Here is a 22932-nt window from a genome sequence, read left to right on the forward strand (position 1 = left end):
TCTAGAACCTGGGAGTCTTGCCCCCCATGTGATTTCTATTGTCTTAATGTTTGGTTCAAATGCTTGTCTCTCTTACTTCCTTAGCACAGTTGGGACTTATTTTTTTCGGCTATATTTCTCTTTACAGGCTGAAAGGAAAGTTTTACCTCAAGCTACCAGTTGGCCACTTTTCTTCCACTTTGAAACCCTTACACTCTTGGCCTTCAGAATCTAGTTCACCTATCTGACCAAGTATCTTTCCCAAGCCAAATACAAATATTGACCTCCCCCAATTTTTTTTTTTTACTTAAAAAACAGATGTATTTGTTTTGCACATGAGTGTTTGCCTGCATGTGTGTATGTGTGCCACTTTCGATCAGTGCCTGTGGAAGCCAGAAGGGGGTGTCAGAGCCATTAGAGATGGGGTCACAGATGACTGCTGGTAATGTATGGGTGCTGGGAACCTCATATGGATCCTCTGAAAGAACAGCACGTGCTCTAACCACTGAGCAATCTCTCCAGCTCCAAACCTTCCAATGTTAAATATTTTGCCTGCCTCAAACTGCCACCCTTAAAATAAGAATCTCACACGTAGTTCTGGTGTGGTGGGCAGAGTAAAGCCCCGCAGAGGTGTCTGTGTCTCTATGTTAGTTTATGCAAGAAACTCCAAATGTAATTAAGGTTAAGGGCCTTGAGGTAGGCAGATTCCCCGGTTGCATCTAACCTAACTTCAGGAGTTCTTAAAAGTAGACACTTATTGGGGTTGGGGATTTAGCTCAGTGGTAGAGCGCTTGCCTAGCAAGCTCAAGGCCCTGGGTTCGGTCCCCAGCTCTGAAAAAAAAAGAAAAAAAAAAGTAGACACTTACCAACTATGCTTTTTTTTTTTTTAATGCACTCCTTTGGGGGTAGGGGAACCCAGAGCCTAACACATGGAGGTGAACACTTGCTGCTGAGCTCTCGCCCAGTCCCTGACTGTGGTTAGAAAGAGCAGAAGATGATTGCACAAAAGTCAGAGGCATGTGGCACTGCTGGTTTGGGATGAAGAAACTGGGTCAAAAGCCAAGGAATGCGGTTATCTCTAGTCAAGGTCTCCACAACTGGGCTACATCCCCCAGCCAGTGTGGTTGTCTCTAGAAGCCAGAAGGGTCAAGATTATCCCCTAACAAGGTCCAAAAGGTTGATGCCCCTTCTATACCTTTATTTTAACCTGCTGAGACCTAGTTTGGGCCCCTGACTTAACTAAATTTATGGTAGTTACATAAATTTACACCTGCAAAAGACCCAGTTTAGAGTCTGAAAGAGTAATACTTTCAGATGCTTAATGCTGGTTTCTATTGCCATTCACATTTTGTAAGCAGTTAATGCAAACAGCTTTCAGGTATTTGGTATTTGATTGTTGCCCGTCTCATGAAATCAGATGTGGGACTTTTTCCCCACTTGTGTGGTCACATCCATGCTCTAGATTCATACGTTCAAACTTTAGATTTTCAGCTTAGAGTTGTTCGGCCTATGCGATCATACACATGCAAGATGGCATGCATACAGTCAGGGGACGATTATAAAGGCACATTAGGGCAAAACCCTGATTAGATTCTGTCTCCTCAGACCCTGAAGGGATCCTGCTCCCATCAATCACCTATCTCTAAACAGCAGCTTCACCTCGGACCGATGCCCCAGGCTCTGAACCAGTGCAGGTCTGTTTCACAGGGGAGGGGAGGGCTAAGGGCTTTTATCCTCCTTTTCAACTCATACTTTCAGGAGGAGTTCCATGATCCCTTCCCCATTCTCTGTATTTGTGGCGTCTTTACCTACCCTCTCTACTTCCTCCTCTTGCTACTCAAACTGCCCTTGATTCTGACTCCTGACACATCCAATACACTCTGCGCTGGAAGTCCTCAGCCCACTCACTCCAAGGCATTCTCTCTACCCCAGTCTCAGTCAGGTCCAGCCTCGCCCTGGTGTTTGCGAGCTCCCTGCTATCTCTTCCCTCATCTCTCCTCAGGGAAGCCTTTCCCAAATCTGCTCCCCCACCACCCTTCCCCACCCCGAGTACAGTAGTTGTCCCTATTCTCACTGAACATGAGCTCCTCCAGGGTCTGCTTTTTTCTTGAGGACCCTGTTTCAGCTTCCTGAAGCCTTACGATAAGTGACTTTCAAAACTGACATTATCAAGATGAGTCTGGGAGTAGAAGGTACTGGATCCATCCGGGCAGAGCCTTTGAGGCAGGGAAACTACTGGGCAGAGAGGAGGTAGAAGCCCAATCACAAAAGGAGCCTACCACAGCTCTCCCTTGTGGGCTCTCACTCCCTAAAGTTGTACTCTGCAACTGATGGCAGGCCCTGACTCTTTGCAGAAGGGAGACTGCATAGCTTTTATTATGATGTGTCACCGCAAGTGTTATTGTTTATCTGTGCCTTCTCTGTCAATTAAACTTTGCCCACGTATGACTGTGTGTAGGTGACAGCATGCTAAGGGAAGGAGAAAAGTGACAATGCCAAGATTTCAGGCCTGGGAGTCTAGAATAGCAGCAACAGCATTAGCAGAAATGGAGTGAGGAGGGAGCAGAAATACCGCACTATGGACTGTGGTGGCTCCTGCCTACAATCCTAGCCTCCTGAGGCAGGTGGATTGTGCGAATTCAAAGGCAGGCTGGGCTACAGAGTGAGCCTTTGTCTCAAAAATTAGTAATAAAGATATTATTATTATTATTATTATTATTATTATTGAATTGTTTCCAGAAATGGGAATTGAGAATGTCCTGAAGTTGATATCTGCCCGTTAGTCAAATCTGTTTTCTTCTCTTCCCTTTCTTCAGGTAACCTCCCCACCCAGCCAACCCACCCAGCCAAGTGCCCACCTACTCATGGTGTTCAGCAGAGCTATGAGATACTTCAACTTTGTGATCATTTCTAGATATTACCAAAAAGCCCTTACACTCCTGGCCTTCAGAATCTAGTTCACCTACCTGACCAAGTATCTTTCCCAAGCCAAGTACAAATATCGACCTCCCCCAATTTTTTTTTAACTTAAAAAACAGATGTATTTGTTTGTTTGTTTGTTTGTTTGTTTTTGGTTCTTTTTTTCGGAGCTAGGGACCGAACCCAGAGATGTATTTGTTTTGGACATGAGTGTTTGCCTGTGTGTGTGTGTGTGTGTGTGTGTGTGTGTGTGTGTGTGTGTGTGTGTGTGAGGGTCTTCACCGACCCTCTGCTTGTCTTTGAAGGCATCCCACACTGACTCTGTTGAGTGTGCCCCATAGCAGGTTTTCTAGACAACCTCTTTCCCACTTTCCTGGCGGCTCTGACCAGAGTTCAGTCACTTTTCGCTCTAACCTTTAACTGAGCAATCACTTGCTTCCTGCTCTATTTACAGAGCCCCCATGAGAAATAGGTAGTCAAGGTAGAAACGTGGAAGGTACCATGAAAACCCTTCTCCCTTATTATTTAAGTTCAGTTCCATCATAAATATACTTACTTTGTGTTCTAGAACTTTCTGGTAGGAGAGGTGGTTTTGTCTTCTACTAGGTACATATGCTTTTCTCTCACCTTGTATTCTAAAAGGTAAGCTTTTACTCCTATCCCACAATAAACTGTCTCCCTATTTGTTGTTTGTTTGTTTTGAGATGTGACCTCACTATACATATACCCTTGGCTAGACTGGAACTATGTAGACAAGGCTGGCCTCAAACTCACAGAGATCTGCCTATTGATGCCTCCAAATGCTGAGATCCAAGGCGTGTGCCACGCCTGGTGGTCTGATCCTGCTTAGTTAGAGAACCTGCACAGAAAATAATGATACGTATTTGACTTGAAGAACTAAGGAATCAAATATTTAAGACATATCAAATATCAGGGAAAGTTTTAAAAATAATTTTATAAAAACAGAACCTGGCCATGCATAGTGTCACGTGCTTCTGTGAGTTCAAGATCAGCCTGGTCTACATACTTATTTCCAGGCCCTCCCCACCCCACCCGAGCTATATCATAAGACTCAAAAGAAACACCACCAATAACAACAGCATCCCAGCATCCCCTTCCTCCACCCCACACACAAAACATGATAAAGTGTAGTAGTGCATTCCCTGTACTCAGGGAGGCCAGGCAGGGGGTCATGAGTTTGAGGCTAACCTAGTCTACAAAATAAGGTCCTGCCTCAACCAAGGGCTGGGCCGGTGAAATGCTCAGTAGGTAAGGTGTTTGTTATGCAAGCCTGGGGACCTGAATTCAGTCCCTGGAACCCATAAACAGCTGGGAGGAAATAACAACCTAAAGTTGTCCTCTGACCCTTACATTGTACAGTGGTATCCACACACAATAATATTTTCAATAAAGAATACCGGGGCTGGGGATTTAGCTCAGTAGTAGAGCGCTTACCTAGGAAGCGCAAGGCCCTGGGTTCAGTCCCCAGCTCCGAAAAAAAGAACAAAAAAAAAAAAAAAGAATACCATAGGGCTGGAGAGATGGCTCAGAGGTTAAGAGCACTGACTGCTCTTCCAGAGTTCCTGAGTTCAAATCCCAGCAACCACATAGTGGCTCACAACCATCTGTAATGAGATCTGATGTCTTCTGGTGTGTCTGAAGACAGCTACAGTGTACTCATATATAATAAATCTTTTAAAAAAAGAGTACCATAATGTATGTATGTACGTATATATGTATGTATCTTTTCTCATTTTTTTCCTCTGTGCAACCCTGGCTGTCTTGCAGTTCACTCTGTAGATCAGGCTGGCGTCAAACTCAGAGATGTTCCCGCCTCTGCCTCCAGAGTGAGTCCTGGGATTAAAGGCACTTACTACCTTTACCACCACCCAGTTTACAATAATTTCTTAATCAAAATAAAAAAGGGCTTGGGAGGTGACTCATGGCAGACACATGCCTAACATACTGGGGGCCCCAAGTTTAAGTCCCCAGCACTACAAAAGATAGAAATAAGAAGGTACAAAAATTAAATTTGAAAATCTCTTAGCATGTTGCCAGTACTAACCTTAAGAACAATGAGGTCATAATGACTCAGATGAAAGGTATTTCAAACATCTTGTATTATTCTCATTCTGTAGAAAATAGGAATAAAGGAAATTGGACTGTGGAATGTAGCTAGTCAGGTTAGAGTGCTTGCCTAGAGTGCAGGAAGCCTGGGTGTGGGGGCTTAGCGTACACTATGCTTGTTAGCACATCCCTATCATCCCAGCACTCAAGGACAGTGGCAGGTCGATCTCTGTGAGCTCAAGCCCAGCCTGCTCTAGAGTGAGTCTAAGATAGCCAGGGCTACACAGAGAAACCCTGTCTTGAAAAATCAAGCCAAAAGGAATAGGAGGAGGAAGAGAGGAGAGAGAGAGAGAGAGAGAGAGAGAGAGAGAGAGAGAGAGAGAGAGAGAGAGAGAGAGTTCATATTTAGCTGTTTAGTGGTTTGGGGGTTGGGGGGCATCCTAGACTCCAAAAGATGCCAATTCTAAAAACAAAAACAAGGAAAGCAAAAACTGCCCAAGGTACCACAGCATGTTTCCGTTCGACCACTGTTTCTGAAGGCTTTGGTACATCACATGAAGCCCATCTGAGAAATCAGAAGATTCTCGTTCTCTGGGTGTGTTCTTCCCCAGGAAAGTGCCAGCCAGAAGAACCATCCACTTTGGCTCCAGGAAAAGGAGGGTAACAGCCCTGCAGAGCTGCCTTTCGGAGTTTCTAACAGCTTTGGATAGCCGCAGAGTGTGCCAAGAACATTATCTAGAAAAATTATAGGGCTAACTGATTCTCCCCTGTAAGTATTCCTCTGCAGTGGAACACTCACTTAGCGTGTTAGAAGCTCCAAGTTCACCCCCTAATGCTGAAAAAAAAAAAGGCATAGTGGTCACCTCAGCAGCACATATGCTAATATTGGCACAATATGGAGAAAATTAGCATGGCCCCCGTGCAAGGATGGCCCCAAAAACTCACGAGGCTTCCTTTTTCTTTTTTTAAGGGTATAGCAGGAGCTGGAAGGCGGGGACTGCCAGCCATTAGGTGATCATATCAGGGAAATTCAAACATAGAGAAGAGTTTCATTTCCCTCCGTGCTTTGGGTAAGTTCTGTTTTATCAAACATGCCAGCTATCTCTGCAGTAGTTAAAGATGATTTACCATGCCAGAGAAACCGTAGGCTACCGCAAAAGTTCATTTGCTTGGACGCAGAATTGAGTTTAGGTTTCTATTCGTGTAGGAGACTAAAGTCCATCACCTATGGAGTGGACATTGATTCTAGAATCAGATTTTGGGTTTTGGAGACAGTGTCTGGACTAGAATTGGCTAAATATACTAGGCTGACTTCAAATTTGCAATTATCCTTCTGCCTCAGCCTCCTACACCTGGAATTTCTTAAGTGTTTATACATTAATTCTAAAAAGAGTTTATTATATAGACTATCATCAACACTACCTAGGCACTTGTAAATCAGAACGCTACATAGCACTAAGAACAGAACCCTACATACATAGAGAGGGAGGACCAGAATATAATAAAACATGATTAAGTGAAATGATTTAAACTTGCTCACACAGATGTGACAAGCCCTCAGTAAACCTTAGTATTAAGATCCCGTGGCATGGGGCTGGGGATTTAGCTCAGTGGTAGAGCGCTTACCTAGGAAGCGCAAGGCCCTGGGTTCGGTCCCCAGCTCCAAAAAAAAGAACCAAAAAAAAAAAAAAAAAAAAAAAGAATAAGCAGAAGATAAGCATTGGGAATGCAAAAAAGTAAAACTTATCACATTAGCAGATCAAAAGAGTGAAAAATCTGAGCACAGAAGTGGTGGCACACGTGTTTGTCCTCGCACTTAGGAGGCAGAGAGGCCAGTGGATCTCTGAGTTTGAGGCTAGCCTGGTCTACAAAACAAGTACTGGGACATCCCGGGCTACACAGAGAAACCCCAAGCCAGTCTATAGTAGTCTGTGCCTATGGGGACTGAGACAGGAGGATCACAAAGTCAAAGCTAGCCTAGGCTATCTAGCCTACCTTAGGCTCTGCTCCCAAAGGGGAGGGGGCAAAACTCCAGAGTTATTTCTGCTTTAGTAAAAGTCAGAGCAACAGTGAAGGCATCATGAACCACAACGTCGGCTACATTTCCCTTACACCTGGCCTCCACCCGCTATCATTGCTATTACTCATATCGAGTCAAGATGTAGCTAATAATTCAGAGATACAGATACTAAAAATAGACCAAGAAGTTGAGTACACTGACACACCCGTCGCCCACCTGCTTGGATGCTGAAGCAGGAAGTCTCCAAGTTCAAGGCTAGCCTGAACAACGCACAAACCCTCTCTCTCTTTACTGGTGGAAGAGGAGAACTTTCCTGTATGTGACTAATGCAAGTGTGAGTTCGGGCAAAGGTCACAGGTGGAGGTCAGAGGGCAACCTCAGGTCTTTGCCTCCCACCTTACTAAGATGGTTTTTTATATGGCCATTTTACCAAAAGCAATCTACAGATTCAATGCAATCCCCATCAAAATACCAACCCAATTCTTCAAAGAGTTAGACAAAACAATTTGCAAATTCATCTGGAATAACAAAAAACCCAGGATAGCTAAAACTATCCCCAACAATAAAAGGACTTCAGGGGGAATCACTATCCCTGAACTCAAGCAGTATTACAGAGCAATAGTGATAAAAACTGCATGGTATTGGTACAGAGACAGACAGATAGACCAATGGAATAGAATTGAAGACCCAGAAATGAACCCACACACCTATGGTCACTTGATTTTTGACAAAGGAGCCAAAACCATCCAATGGAAAAAAGATAGCATTTTCAGCAAATGGTGCTGGTTCAACTGGAGGTCAACATGTAGAAGAATGCAGATCGATCCATGCTTATCACCCTGTACAAAGCTTAAGTCCAAGTGGATCAAGGACCTCCACATCAAACCAGACACACTCAAACTAATAGAAGAAAAACTAGGGAAGCATCTGGAACACATGGGCACTGGAAAAAATTTCCTGAACAAAACACCAATGGCTTATGCTCTAAGATCAAGAATCGACAAATGGGATCTCATAAAACTGCAAAGCTTCTGTAAGGCAAAGGACACTGTGGTTAGGACAAAACGGCAACCAACAGATTGGGAAAAGATCTTTACCAATCCTACAACAGATAGAGGCCTTATATCCAAAATATACAAAGAACTCAAGAAGTTAGACCGCAGGGAAACAAATAACCCTATTAAAAATGGGGTTCAGAGCTAAACAAAGAATTCACAGCTGAGGAATGCCGAATGGCTGAGAAACACCTAAAGAAATGTTCAACATCTTTAGTCATAAGGGAAATGCAAATCAAAACAACCCTGAGATTTCACCTCACACCAGTGAGAATAGCTAAGATCAAAAACTCAGGTGACAGCAGATGCTGGCGAGGATGTGGAGAAAGAGGAACACTCCTCCATTGTTGGTGGGATTGCAGACTGGTAAAACCATTCTGGAAATCAGTCTGGAGGTTCCTCAGAAAATTGGACATTGAACTGCCTGAGGATCCAGCCATACCTCTCTTGGGCATATACCCAAAAGATGCCTCAACATATAAAAGAGACACGTGCTCCACTATGTTCATCGCAGCCTTATTTATAATAGCCAGAAACTGGAAAGAACCCAGGTGCCCTTCAACAGAGGAATGGATACAGAAAATGTGGTACATCTACACAATGGAATATTACTCAGCTATCAAAAACAACGAGTTTATGAAATTCGTAGGCAAATGGTTGGAACTGGAAAATATCATCCTGAGTGAGCTAACCCAATCACAGAAAGACATTACATGGTATGCACTCATTGATAAGTGGCTATTAGCCCAAATGCTTGAATTACCCTAGATCCCTAGAACAAATGAAACTCAAGACGATGATCAAAAAGTGAATGCTTCACTCCTTCTTTAAATGAGGAAAAAGAATACCCTTGGCAGGGAAGGGAGAGGCAAAGATTAAAACAGAGACTGAAGGAACACCCATTCAGAGCCTGCCCCACATGTGGCCCATACATATACAGCCACCCAATTAGACAAGATGGATGAAGCAAAGAAGTGCAGACCGACAGGAGCCGGATGTAGATCTCTCCTGAGAGACACAGCCAGAATACAGCAAATACAGAGGCGAATGCCAGCAGCAAACCACTGAACTGAGAATAGGTCCCCCGTTGAAGGAATCAGAGAAAGAACTGGAAGAGCTTGAAGGTGCTCGAGACCCCAAAAGTACAACAATGTCAAGCAACCAGAGCTTCCAGGGACTAAGCCACTACCTAAAGACTATACATGGACTGACCCTGGACTCTGACCCCATAGGTAGCAATGAATATCCTAGTAAGAGCACCAGTGGAAGGGGAAGCCCTGGGTCCTGCTAAGACTGAACCCCCAGTGAACTTGACTATGGGGGGAGGGTGGCAATGGGGGGAGGTTTGGGAGGGGAACTCCCATAAGGAAGGGGAGGGGGGAGGGTAATGTTTGTCCGGAAACCGGGAAAGGGAATAACACTTGAAATGTATATAAGAAATACTCAAGTTAATAAAAAAAAATAAAAAAAAGACAGTAAAAAAAAAATATTATTTCTAAAAAAAAAAAAAAAAAAAAAAGATGGTTTTTTATTCACTGCTGCATAAGCTAGACTTACTGGGCTTCAAGATTCTGGTAATCCTGTCTCCGCCTCTCAACTCACCATAGAAACCGTGGAACTACAGATGTGTGTGCTGCCTTTATGTGGATTCTGGGGACTTGAACTCACAGCCTCACAATTGCACGGTGAGCACTTTACCCACTGAGCCATCTATTTCCTCAGGCCCAAGAGGAGGGAGTTTTCATTAGGTATAAATAATCTAATAACTTAACTGGAAAACCGACAGTCAACTAGGAGTTATTAATGGAGGTTCAAAAGAACGATTCGTTGACAGGAAGTGTTCACCAGGAGCAGTCACCATTTGGAAAACCGAGAGAAGAAAGATGTCTTCAAAACGAGCCTAGACTGAGGCATTTACATTTCTCTTCTGCTGGCCACACCTGGCCTGAACCCTGCATGCTACCTGCTGCCTGGACCTTAACTTGTCACCTCTACTTCCTATTCTGTGAGGACTGCCACCCAGTCTCAGTCCCCCTTCCCCGCCCCCGCTGTGATGACGCAGGACTGAGCAGCATTTCCCGCCACACAGCCACACAGCGCCCGCCCTGCGCGCTTACTTTCCTCCTGGGTAGACAGCATGCGTTTCCTAACTTCCCCAGTAGCAGTTACTTGGGCCAGTGTGGTGTGGGTGCGTTCAGATGGTGGACTGTGGGAACCAGCGGTGCTTCTGCCAGAGAAAATTCTCAAACATGTCGCACTTCCCTCTCCTTTTCCCCTCAGATAATTAAAAAGATCCCCCTAAACCTAGAGGACAATGGCACAAGAAGATGAGAGGAAAATTGAGGAGCCCAGGTCCCTGAGTCATAGCTGAGACAAAACTGCCCAATTGCCCAATGCCAAAGTTGGCTTGTTGCCTGAACAGGAAGTTTTTTAAGTTCTTTCAGGAAAGGAATTCTAGGGTTTGCTGGGTTTCTACTTTTCCTTTGTTTATTAACTGAGACAGGGTCTCACTGCATAGAACTGGCTGGCCTGGAACTCACAGAGATTCACCTGCTTCCCCCCCCCCCCCCACCCCCGAGTGCTGAGATTAAAGGAGTGTCCCTGATTGGGGCATTTTTCAATCAGTAAGTAATTTAGTCTTCCAAACTCTATTTTCAAGTGAGGGGAAAGCCTCACTTTCAAAGGTCACCTAGCTAGGCAGCAGGAGAGCCTGTTTTTGCTCTGGAACCAGCTACCACTAGGTCACACTGACTCACCAGAACATGGACAAGTTTGAAAGAGTTTATTGTACTGGAATCCAAAACCATATATGAATTCCCAGCACTAGGAACGTAGAGGCTGGACAATCAGAAGCTCAGGGCTCGTCTGTCTACCGAGTCCAGTGCTATTTATTTTAGGCTACAGGAGACCACGTCCCAAAGAAACCCAAACAAAAGACAAAGATGGTACCACATGTATGTAACCTCAGCTCTTGGGATTCTGAGGGAAGAGGATTACTGCGAGCCCCAGGCCAAACCTGGGGTGTATGAACCCGGTCTCAGACAACATGATCTCTAAGTAGAGAACGGGTAAAGGACAGAGCAGCCAGCTATGTCATGGAAGATGTACAGATGGGGTAGACATGGCAGGATGTACGCTCTCATTAGACGTCCGGGAAGGGCAAGTTAAAACCGTAAAGGCTGGTTGGAGTTTGTAATGGGGTCCTATAATCTCAGCATTCAGGAAGTAGAGGCAAGGTGACTCCTTGGAGTTTGAAACCATCCTGGGCTAAATAGCAAGTAACTAGGTCAGTTGGGGGTATAGAGCAAAATTCTGTCTCAGCAAAGTCAAACAAACAAAGTGAAACAAACAAAAAATCGTAAGGAAAGGCTAGGTAGGCATGGTGGCTCACACCTGTAATCCCTGTGTCATTATATTGCATCATAAATACAACTTCATTAAGGTATGTCATTGTGACTTGTAAGTCAGGAATGGTGGCACGTGTCTGAAATCCTAGCACACAGGAGTCTGAGGCTGAGGATCACGGTTTACAGCCAGTCCAGGCGCTTGAGTTCAAATGGAAAAAGCTTTTTAAAAGTATCGTTAGGAGAAACTATGTGCTATGTAGCCTTGCTTCAGTGGTTCTCCACCTGTGGGTCGTGACCCTGTTGGGGGCAGGGGTGTTGAATGGCCCTTTCACAGGGGTCTCCTAAGATCATCAGAAAGCACAGAAGTTTACAATTCAAAACAGTACTAAAATTACAGTTATGAGTAGCAATGAAGATAATCGTACAGTTGGGGTCACCACACCCTGAGGAGCTGTCTTAAAGGGTCTCAGTGTGTAGGAAGATAGAGGACCATTGCCTTAGCACCCAAGGGAGATGCAGGAGGTAGAAGCAGAAACGAGTGATAGATTCAGATAGACACTAAAACATTTGTCTGTTTGTAATCTCACGTAGCTCGGGCCCTCAATTTACTCTTTGCTACTTGACTTTAACCCGGTGTTTAAGAGCGTTGGCTGCTTTTCCAGAGGACCTGGGTTCAATTCCCAGCACCTACATAACTGTAACTCTGGAGGATCTGACACCCTCACATAGACATGCATGCATGAAAAACTCAAGTGCACATGGAAATCATAAATTATTTTTTTTAAAACGTTTTTAAGTTGGGGGATGGAGCAATGGCTCAGTGACTAAGAGCACTAGCTGCTCCCGCAGAGGACCTGGGCTCAGTTCCCAACACCTACAAGGTGGCTTACAACCATAACTCCAGCTCCAGGGGATCCAAGTCCTTCTTTCTGACCAGTTCAAGCACCCGGCATGTGCATGATGCAAATACATACACGCAGGCAAAGCACTCACACGTATGAAATAAAAATAAATAAAATATTAAGAATGCTGTTTTAAAGGGGTTGGGGATTTAGCTCAGTGGTAGAGCGCTTGCCTAAGAAGCGCAAGGCCCTGGGTTCGGTCCCCAGCTCCGAAAAAAAGAACCAAAAAAAAAAAAAAAAAAAAAAGAATGCTGTTTTAAGTTGGGGGGAAATGTTTTAATAGTTAACTGTGTCTGCTGATCTTCTAGACTCATCTGGTTCTTAAAAAACCACATCAGGTGGCTCACAGCCATCCGTAACATCACATTCAAGGGATTCAACGATTTTCTTTCTGGACTCTAAGCACCTGCACACATGTTTCATACTTACACGTAGACACAGAAATAAGAATAAAGATAATTTAAAAAAAATAGGGCTGGAGAGATGGCTCAATGGTTAAGTGTCTGCTCTTTCAGATGTCCTGAGTTCAAATCCCAGCAATCACATGGTAGCTCAGAACCATCTGTAATGAGATCTGATGCCCTCTTTGGGTGTAGATGAAGACAGCTACAGTGTACTTACATATAAATAAATAAATCTCAAAAAAAAAAAACTGGCTGAAAGGTGGTGACCCATGCCTTTAATCCCAGCACTCAGGAGGCAGGGGCAGATGGATCTCTTTTGAGTTTGAGGGCAGCCTGGTCTACATAGCAAGTTCCAGGACAGTTAGGACTACATAGAGAAACCCTGTCTCAAATAACCACAACAAACACACACACACACACAAACAAAACACCAAACCTTTAGTCCCAGCACTTGGGAGGCAGAGGCAGGCAAGATCTCTGAGTTTAAGGTCAGTATGGCCTATACAGTGGGTTCTAGGCTAACCAAGGCTACACAAGACTTTGTTTTCTTTAAGACTTATTCTTATTCTGTGTGTGTGCATGTCTTTACTGTGTTTATGTATGTGTACAGTATGAATGCCTGGAGGGTATTAGGCCCCCTAGAACTGAGGTCACAAGTTGTTGTAAGGTACCACATGGGTGCTGGCAGTCAAACCTGGTTCCCCTACCAAAGCAAGCACTCAACCCCAGGTCTCCTTCTCCAGCCCTGAGACCCTCTCAACAACAGCAACAAGACCGACAACAAAAAAATTATAAGAGCAAAAACAAAAACATCAGCTTAGGGCCAGCAAGATGGTTCAGCAGGTAATGGGGCTTGCTGCCAAGTCTGATGTCCTGAGTTTGATGCCAGAACCACATGGTAGAAGGACAGAAACAGATCCCCAAAGTTGTCCTCTGACCTCCAAGCTTGCCTTGGTGCTCCCCTTACCTCCCAAAATAAGTGAATAAATGTGATTTAAAAAAAATGCCCAGCTCCGAAAAAAAGAAAAAAAAATGCCTAGTTTTTTGCATGTGTGTGTTCATGTGCACATGGGGACCAGAGACAGCCTTAGGTGTCATTCCTCGGGTGCTGCCTACATTGTTCTGCAGACAGAGTACCTCACTGACCTGGAACTCAAGGTGGTCAGGCTTGCAGGCTAGTGAGACCCAGAGCATAGGAATCACAAGCACTCGACCCACCATACCAGTTTCTTAATGCAGGTTCTGGAGCCATTTGCCCAACTGGAGGCCTGGATGTGATCCCTAGGTAGTGTGTGTTGGGGGGATGGGGAGGGAAGTGAATTTATATTAGGAAAAAGAAGAAAAAGGAAAAGTAATCCAAATATTTAGCAAACAGAGATTCAATAAATATCAGCCGAACAGCTGTCTACGGTGCTCCCATAGCAGTGACACCAAAGGGGTGCATTTCAGCCCCACAAGATAGAACGTTTAGTACACAGTTCAAGCAAAACGGGTGAAGCAAGGTGATTACATTATAATTACAATGTAATTAGTTGTGGTTGCTAGGCCATGCAAGTGGATCTCTGTAGGTTCAAGGCCAGTCAGGGCTACACCGTGAGTTCCTGTCTCAAAAATAAAACGTGTGTGTGTGTGTGTGTGTGTGTGTGTGTGTGTGTGTGTGTGTGTGTGTGTGTGTGTTTGTATCTGGGGGGTTGGGGGGAGGCTGAATGCACAATGTACCTTAAATCTATATCACAGACTAGCCGTTACTTCTGGAGGGATGAGTTTAATGGTGTTTATTAAACTATCTTTTTCTAATTCCTTCTTTTTCCTTGAAGAGAACATGTACTGTTTTGTGATAAGGACAAATTAAGGACTATGTGGGTTTGGTTTGTAACTGCCACTGGACTAATAAAATGTTAAAAATACTTTATGCATTTTTGTGTGAGGGTGTGATGAACACACGTGCCACAGAGCTACCTCTTTTTTTAAGGATTTATTTTTATTTTGTATGAGTATTTTGTCTGTATGTTTGACTGTGTCCCACATGTGTCCCTGTAGCCCACAGAGGCCAGAAGAGGGTGTCAGATCTCCTAACAACTAAAGTTACAGACTGTTGTGAATTACTGTGGGGGGTGCTGGGAACAGGTCTTAGCCATTGAGCCACCTCTCCAGCCTTTTATTTTTACTAGTATGGGAAGACAATTCATCACAGAAAACATGGTAAGTCTTGGGAAGACTATTTTTACTGTATGTGGTGAAACAGTTTGTCTTTGGCAACGTAATCATATATTTTTAAAAATTTCCTCTGGGTGACTATCTTACTTTTCTATTGCTGTGACTTGCTGTGACAAATACCATGACCAAAGCAACTTATAAAAGAAAGCATTTAACTTGGGGCTCATGATCCCAGAGAGTTAGGGTGCATGGCCATCATGGTGGTGAGTGTGGCAGCAGGCGGGCAGGTGTACTGTTAAGAGCAGTAGCTGAGAGATTACAACTAATCCAGAAGTCCAAGGCCGAGAGAGTAACTGGAGTGCCCTGGGCTTTTGAATCCTTAAAGCCTACCCCCCCCCCCCCGTGACATTCCTCTTCCAGTGAGGCCTCACCTCCTAATCCTTGCCATACAGTGCCTCCCAGTAACTGTCCAGCCATAAGGTCACTTGCACTCCATTGGAGGACACTCAAACACAACTGAGTACCAGCTCGCTTTCCCTTTACAGTTCTATGGACAACAATGGCAATTTCTCGTACAAACTGCAACACCACCCCCTTTGAAAATGTATGGCTCGGGGTTGGGGATTTAGCTCAGTGGTAGAGCGCTTGCCTAGCAAGCGCAAGGCCCTGGGTTCAGTCCTCAGCTCCGAAAAAAAAAAAAAAAGAAAAAAAGAAAACGTATGGCTCCATGCGGGGCATGGTGGTGCACACCTTTAATCTCAGCACTTGGAAGGTAGAGGCAGGCAGATCTCTGTGAGTTTGTGGTCAACCTCAACTCTGGTCTGCAGATGGAGTTCAGGGGAAAGAAGAAGGAAGAGGAAGAGGAAGAAGAGGAGGTGGGGGGATGAGGAAGGAGGAAAAGGAGGAGAGGAGGGAGGAGGGGAGGAGGAGGAAGAGAAGGAGGAAAAAAGGAGGAGGGAGGAAGTGAGGAAGGAGGAAGAGGAAGAGGAGGGAAAAAGGAGGAGGGAGGAAGTGTGAAATTGGGCCTCTCAGGTCCTGAATCATGAAGTAACACACACTCCTGGGCGAGCTAGAAGAGCACTAACAGAAGCCAGGCATTTAGCCTTCTGTGGTGGCATTCACTACAGTTCTGGGGGACTGTTTTCTCAGTGGTGAGGTTAATGCATCTATAAAGTGAGGTTTAAATTAGAAGCTTGCCTGAGAACCAGCTTGTTTTTCCTGTAGATTTCGTGGGACTCAATAACTCAGAAATGTTATCTTGTGCTTTAGGAAGATCCGCATTCCTAACACACTCTTTGGAGTGATTAGAATTACTTCTAGTCAGCTCTTTGTCTGTGTACATCATTGTCTTCATGTCCCAGAGGGCGGTGTTTCGTAGATGCCTCTTGCAGGACTTGTCACTTCACACTGTCGTTATACTTCCTCAATGGTTTCTCTTTCTAGACAACTAATGTAGGCAAGAAACAAGCCTCTGTGTGTGTGTGTGTGTGTGTGTGTGTGTGTGTGTGTGTGTGTCTGTCTGTCTGTCTGTCTGTCTGTGTGTGTGTGTGTATAAATTGATTACCCTCTAATTAACTTACTGTGAGAGAGGCAAGGGCCACAGTGCACCCCTGGTGGAGGTCAGAGGAAACCCTGTAGGAGTTCTCTCCTTCCATCCTCCCAGGGATCAAACACAGCTTGTCTGGTTTGGCAGTGAGCACAGTCTCACTGGCCCCACAGATATTGTTTGAGGAGTGAATCTTTAATATTCTAGGTCTACTCTGAGCATGCTCACAAGCAAAGTTTCACATATTTTTAATGTGTACTCAGGAGTGTGTCGCAGGCACCCTGAGAGGAGGGTGATGGGTGTCTGGAGCTGGGGTTGCAGGTGGTTTATGAGGCACCTGGTATGGGTGTTGGGCATTAAACTCGGATCCTCTGTAAGAGCAGCAAGCATTCCTAGCCTCAGAGCCATCTCTCCAGCACTGTTTCAGAGATTTCAAAGGAATTCTATTTTAATTTAGAAGTTGTTATGGTTATTTTAAACTCCTTGGCTTGTGGCTTTATTGTTATTTAAATTTTCTTATTTTGTTTTAAATGCGTAAGAGGGTTTATTAACAGGAAACTAATTCATGTGTCAAGTGGGTGGATCACAGAATTTAATTACCTGTGAACTATTAGTCAGAGGTAGCATGAACTTGAATACCTATAAGGGATTTTACCAAGCTGGGGTGAAAGACAGGAAGAGTAACGAGTCATCAGCAAGGAAGCCATGATCTACAGGCATGGATTTAAAATATGTTGAAATGCCATTTTGAATGTTCTGAGAAGATGGCTCACAGCAAAATCAGAAATCAGATGTTTCAAAAATATCTCTATGACTATTTGTGTGTGTGTGCTTTGTTGCATGTATGTCTGTGTAGCACATGATGCACACAAGTACCTGATGCCCATGGAGGCCAGAGGAAGGTGTGCGGTGCCCTGGAACTTGAGGTACAGTTATGAGCCCATCATGTGGGTGCTGAGAATTGAACCCAGGTCCTCTGGAAGAACAGCCATTGTTCTTAACAATTAAGCAATCTCTCTAGGCCCAGAAATCAGATTTTATCAATTACAATTAATTATTTCTAGCAAAATGTACTGTTTGCTAATTGAACTTAACTACATTTTATGAAGTTTTTTTTTTTTGTTATGTTATACTATTGTGAGATTGTTAATTGGTTCCCAAAGTATTTTACCTCTAACTCATGACTATTATTTTACAGTGAAACCACATTTTTGAGTGATATGCTGGTATGTACCTGAAAGCCCAGTATTTGGGAAGCTGAGGCAGGAGATGGAGTGGCCAGTTTGGGTAGCAGCACCAAATCCTACCTCAAACCAGAAATCTAAGCAAATCCACACAGCTCCTGTCTAGGCTTGCTGCACATCTTAATCCTAACTTCTGGAAGGTAGAGGCAAGAGAATTAGAGCCTGTCTCAGACACACACGGAGAGAGGGGAGGGAGAGAATGGGGAGGGAGGGAGGGAGAGAGGAGGAGAGAGAGAGAGAGAGAGAGGGAGAGAGAGAGAGAGAGAGAGAGAATCCAGGGGATCTAACTCAGTTTATAAGAGGCCTTGAGTTCCGTTCTTAGCACCTCATAAACCAGAGTGTGATGGCACAAAGCTGTAATTCCATAGTCAGAGAAGGTAGCAGTAGGAGGGGCAGAAGTTCAAGGTCACATCCTTGGGTCCCTAGCAGGTTTGAGGAAAGCTTGGGCTACGGGAGACTTACTCTCAAACATAAAATAGGTTACATAAATCCACACATTCTTAATAAAAAGTCCCCGTTGTTTATTTCCTTTGTCAACTATCTCTGAACCTAGTCTAATTTTTCTACTATGGCTGCTGTCACATGCTATTCCAAGCTTGGAATACGTCTTCGTGTACTTGTTCTTCTTTCCACTAGCCCTCCTCAGGACAAGACTGGTTTTGTTTTTATTTTTTTATTTTATTTTTTTTCCAGAGCTGGGGCCCGAACCCAGGGCCTTGAGCTTGCTAGGCAAGCGCTCTACCACTGAGCTAAATCCCCAGCCCCCTGGTTTTGTTTTTAAAAGTAAGGTCAGGCCATATCAGAAGTGTGTGTGTGTGTGTGTGTGTGTGTGTGTGTGTGTGTGTGTGTGTGTGTGTGGTATGTGCGTGCATAGGCATATGGAGGTCAGAGGGCACTTGAGAACTCTTGGATGTTCTTTCCCAGGCGCCTGGCTGTGCTGCTTATTCTAACCTAGCTTCCCCAGTGTCTCCCGACTCTGTCTCCCGTCTCACTGCAGGAGTACCTGGATTACAGGTCTGTACCATTTGGCCTTTTAGACGAATCTTGGATCAGATTCAGGTCATGAGGCGTGTATGATGAGGCCATTTGAATAAGAATGGCCTTTAGGCTCATGTATTTTAATGTTCAGTTCCCAGCTGGTGGACCGTTTGGGAAAGTACAAGGAGGTATGTTCTTTTTGGAGGATCTGTCAGTGGGGGTTCCAGAAGCCAAATTGACCTGACCTTCGTCATACAATGCCAAAGTGGTAAACTCAGGTCTGCCTGGCTCTCTCCCCTCTCTCCAAACTATTAGTTATATGTATGGTTCATGTTCATACAGGCTCATGTGTTCCTATCCATGTAGAAGTCAGAGGTCAGTGTTGGGTGTCTTCCTCAGTCTCTCTCCACTTTATATTTTTTTGAGACAGGATTTCTCACTGAACCCAGAACTCAGATTCTACCAAACAGCTGTCCAGTGAGCTCGTGGCATTCACCTGCCTGTGTCCCCAGTTAAGACTACAGGAGTACCACCACAGCCACATTTTAATGTGGGTCCTCATGCATGCACAGTAAGTACTTTGCTGATAGAAGCACGTCTCTAGGGCACCCTCTATGTTATTTTCTATATTTTAGATTTATTTTAAGTGTGTGAGGGTTTTTCCTACAGGTATGTCTGGGTACCAGATGCTTGCCTGCTGTCCCTGGGGGTCAAGAGAGGGAAACTGGAGTCGTGGATGGTTGACTGTGAGCTGCCGAACCCAGGTCACTGGTAGAGCAACAGTGCTCTTAACTGCTGAACCCCGCCTCCCCACCAAAAACAGACTATCTTAACCACAGATAAGTGCACACTGCAAGATTCAAAAGGCAATAGACATTTTTGGAGGTGACGTGTTAAAACAGGCTTTGGCATTGGGCTAGTTTTGGCACACGGCGGCCATTTTAGCTTCCAGGAGCTACCACCTACTTCATGCCTACCTGAATCCTGGGCTTCTGCATCTATGTGTGAAAATGCTAGCACTCCTCTGCAGGGTGTGCTGTAAGGAGCTCAACACAGTAGTAATCAGTAAATCACTTGGTCCTTCTCTAGGATTTCACTGTTTGTGTTCACACAGTGCTAACACTGGGCCTTCCGTTTTCCTGGATTTTCCTGATTTCTATCAATCAATAGGACGATAGAGACATTTGTCAGAGTAGGAGTCCTGGGTTGTTTGTGGGTTTTCTTTTCTGGCTTAGAAAATAAGATCGCCAGTCTAGTAATGCACGCCTTTAATCCCAGCATCTAGGAGGCAGAGGCAGGCTCCCTGTTTGTTCCTTGCCAGCCAGAAGCACACGTGAGACCCTCTCTTGAAAACAAAACTACAACGACTTAACAATAAGATTATCATGCTCAAATATCAGACAAATGCTAAACCTAGTAAAGAGACCTAACAGATTATTCGAATGGACGTATATAGCATAAATAATGTGTAAAGAATTTACAGACAGGAATTTTTTTTTTAAGATTTACTTCATGTATGTGGGCACACTGTTGCTGTCCTCAGACACACCAGAAGAGGGCATCAGATTCCATTACAGATGGTTGTGAGCCACCATGTGGTTGCTGGGAATTGAACTCAGGACCTCTGGAAGAGCAGTCAGTGCTCTTAACCACTGAGCCATCTCTCCAGCCCCAGAAAGAAATTTTAAGTGGATGAAAAAGAATAGAGTTTACTAAGTTACTTCTGATGGTTATATTTGATTTGTTAAATTCTGAGATTATGGGTCCAATTAAAGCTATATAATTTGATGTGACAGTGAAAAGGGAGTGCAATTATCTGTACCTTTAAATATATAGTTACATTTATGCATTGATTTATATACTTATGCATTTTAGATTTATTTATCGTATGTGTATGGGTGTTTTGTCTGCCGTTTGTCTGTGGACCACTTGTAGGTGTGGTGCCCAGGGAGGCCAGGAAAGGGTGCTGGAATTTCTGAGCCACCTTGTGAGTGCTGGGCACCGAAACCAGGTTCTCTGCCAGGACAAGTGCCCTTAATCCCTGAGCCATCATAAATATTTGTTATAGTTAGACCAGCTCTCATTGCCTAAGTAAGCAAAGGTTGGCCTTGAACTGTCACTTCTGCCTTAGTCCCCCAATGTTGGGATTACAGCTGTGCACCACCTCACCTGGCTAAATGTGTTTTGATTCACCATATATTTCTTTTTGCTGACTGGGGACTGAACCTAGGACCTCACCCATGCCAGGCAAATGCTCTCCCACTGAACTACATCTCCAACCTTCATTTTGATTTTTGTTTTAAGACAGGGTCCCACAAAGTTGCCCAGGCTGAACTTGAATTCACTCTGTAGCCCAGACCCCAGACTTCTTTTTTTTTTTTCTTTTTTTTGGAGCTGGGAACCGAACCCAGGGCCTTGCGCTTCCTAGGTAAGCGCTCTACCACTGAGCTAAATCCCCAGCCCCGACCCCAGACTTCTGACTCAGCTCCAGAGTAGCTCAGGTTGCCGGCTTGAGCAGCGGTTTAAACATTCAAAAATATTTATCAACTAATACATAGAATTGATCCATATTCAAACTGTCTTGGTCTGGGAAGATGACTCGGTGGGCAAAGTGCTTGCTCTGCAAACATGAAGAACGGAATTAAGAGTCTTAGTTGCCTTGTAAAAAGCCAGGCTTGGTGAGCCAGGTGTCTCCGAATGACTGATTGACCCTAGCTAATTAATGAGTTCTAGATTCAGTAAGACCTGTGACTGAGGAAAATGTCTGACATCAGCCTGTAGTGCTCAGGAGTGTGTGTGCCTTCAGAAACACACACACACACACACACACACACACACACACACACACACACTCACACCACCACCACCATCACCACCACCACCACCACCACCCAAAAAGAAAATAAAATTCTTATTTAATTGAAGGAAATACATCATTCTAACTAAACTCTGTAAATAACAGCAGCTAAATATCCTTTAAAATACCCACAGAATAAAAATATATATATGCTTTCAAAGCTATGCCAAAGTCTTATACTTCAATTATAAGTACATAGTTGGGTTGGGGATTTAGCTCAGTGGTAGAGTGCTTGCCTAGCAAACGCAAGGCCCTGGGTTCGGTCCCCAGCTCTGAAAAAAAAAAAAAGAAAAAAAAGAATAAGTACATAGTTATGAATTATACACTTCAGTTATGAAGCTGCAGAGTGGGTGGGTGAGATGGCTTGGCATGTGAAGGGATGAATCTGTTGCCTAGTTTGATGACCTGGGTTCCATCCCCAGGATCTCTACATGGGAGGGAAGAACCAGCTCTCAAAAGTTGTCCTCCAACACATAAGACCCCCACCATAAATAAACAGATGTAAAACTTCAAAGAGAAATCAAAATTGAGTACTAGAGTTTAGCAGTCTAATCAGGCGGGTTGGACATCCTGCTCAGTGGAGAGTACTTGCTAAGGTTTTTATCCCCCCTGCATATGGTAGACAGTCAAATCCAAAGGAGACCTTCCTTAACAAAGAACTATTAAACATCGAAACCACATCTTTTCTAATGTAGAGTTCTTGTCAATTAACTTGAACAGCAGTACTCTTGGAGGTACACTAATTAGGCTGCCGCTCAGGTGGAACTGGGAAGCCACAGGGAAGGGACCCCCCACCCCTAAACTTCTAATTCCCTAGGTCAGTCATTAGTATGTTAGTTTACATTAGTTTATCAGTCACCAATTTATATAAGTCTCATAAGAAATAAAACAGTGGTGTGCAGTAGCGAGAGAGAACAAAAGGGCAATTGCCAGGCTAATGGAGTCCGTTACAGAGCAATAGGCAGTTTGGAAGATGAGAAAAGAAGGTAAGTGGCTGAAAATGGAGAATGCAGAAAGGTGTGTCAGAGAAAGGATTCACCCACTTCAGAACATTTCAAGGAACCGGACATATCCCACACATGCAGTTGATTCTAAGCAGTATGGAAGCTATATATTACTCAGTCACAGTAGTACAGTATTATGTTCCTGCTTGACATGGGGGTGACCCTGTTTCCCAAGTCTTTCACAATTACCAGGTAAAGCACACTATCTGGAGTTTGAGGACCAGCTGGAAGGCCCCGGGCTGCTTGGACAGCCCCTGCTAACCTGTTGATTGAGTAACAGGAATTGCAAGATTCTCAATGTCACACACGGGTTGGAGACTGGGGTTGTGGCTCAGTTGGGGAGTGCTGTCTAGCACACACCAAGTCCTGGGCTCATCCCTCCACTGGCTTTGTGGCCCAGGACTGTGACCCCAGCATTCAGGATGTGGAGACAGGAGGACCAGGAGTGCAAGG

General features: G+C 44.4%; 1 protein-coding gene, 1 long non-coding RNA gene and 1 other non-coding gene across 9 annotated transcripts in view; 2 read left to right on the top strand and 1 right to left on the bottom strand.

Annotated features, from left to right (window-relative positions):
- Positions 1-22932, bottom strand: part of Baz1a (bromodomain adjacent to zinc finger domain, 1A) — a 122801-nt gene that overhangs the window by 98895 nt on the left and 974 nt on the right. For 3 of the 6 annotated variants that reach the window (XM_063261907.1, XM_063261905.1, XM_039112222.2), the window contains exon 2: positions 4964-5030. The exons of the other annotated variants lie outside the window; for them this stretch is intronic. The gene's annotated coding sequence lies outside the window, so the exon portion shown is untranslated. The remainder of the gene's footprint in view (positions 1-4963; positions 5031-22932) is intronic. 6 annotated transcript variants of the gene reach the window in all.
- The window catches only part of LOC108351236 (uncharacterized), a 29230-nt gene continuing 10851 nt past the window's right edge, over positions 4554-22932 (top strand). Inside the window, exons 1-2 of one of the 2 annotated variants that reach the window (XR_001838419.3) lie at positions 4554-6035; positions 19049-19189. This is a non-coding gene — a long non-coding RNA (uncharacterized LOC108351236). Of the gene's footprint in view, positions 6036-17862; positions 18655-19048; positions 19190-22932 lie in introns of those variants that run through there. The other variant, XR_005486321.2, reaches the window with a different exon arrangement.
- LOC120093303 (U6 spliceosomal RNA) lies at positions 5821-5928 on the top strand. The gene has a single exon (XR_005486409.1). It is a non-coding gene; the product is annotated as a U6 spliceosomal RNA (small nuclear RNA).

The sequence above is a fragment of the Rattus norvegicus genome, chromosome 6, assembly GCF_036323735.1.
Source record: "Rattus norvegicus strain BN/NHsdMcwi chromosome 6, GRCr8, whole genome shotgun sequence".
Classification (NCBI taxonomy): domain Eukaryota; kingdom Metazoa; phylum Chordata; class Mammalia; order Rodentia; family Muridae; genus Rattus; species Rattus norvegicus.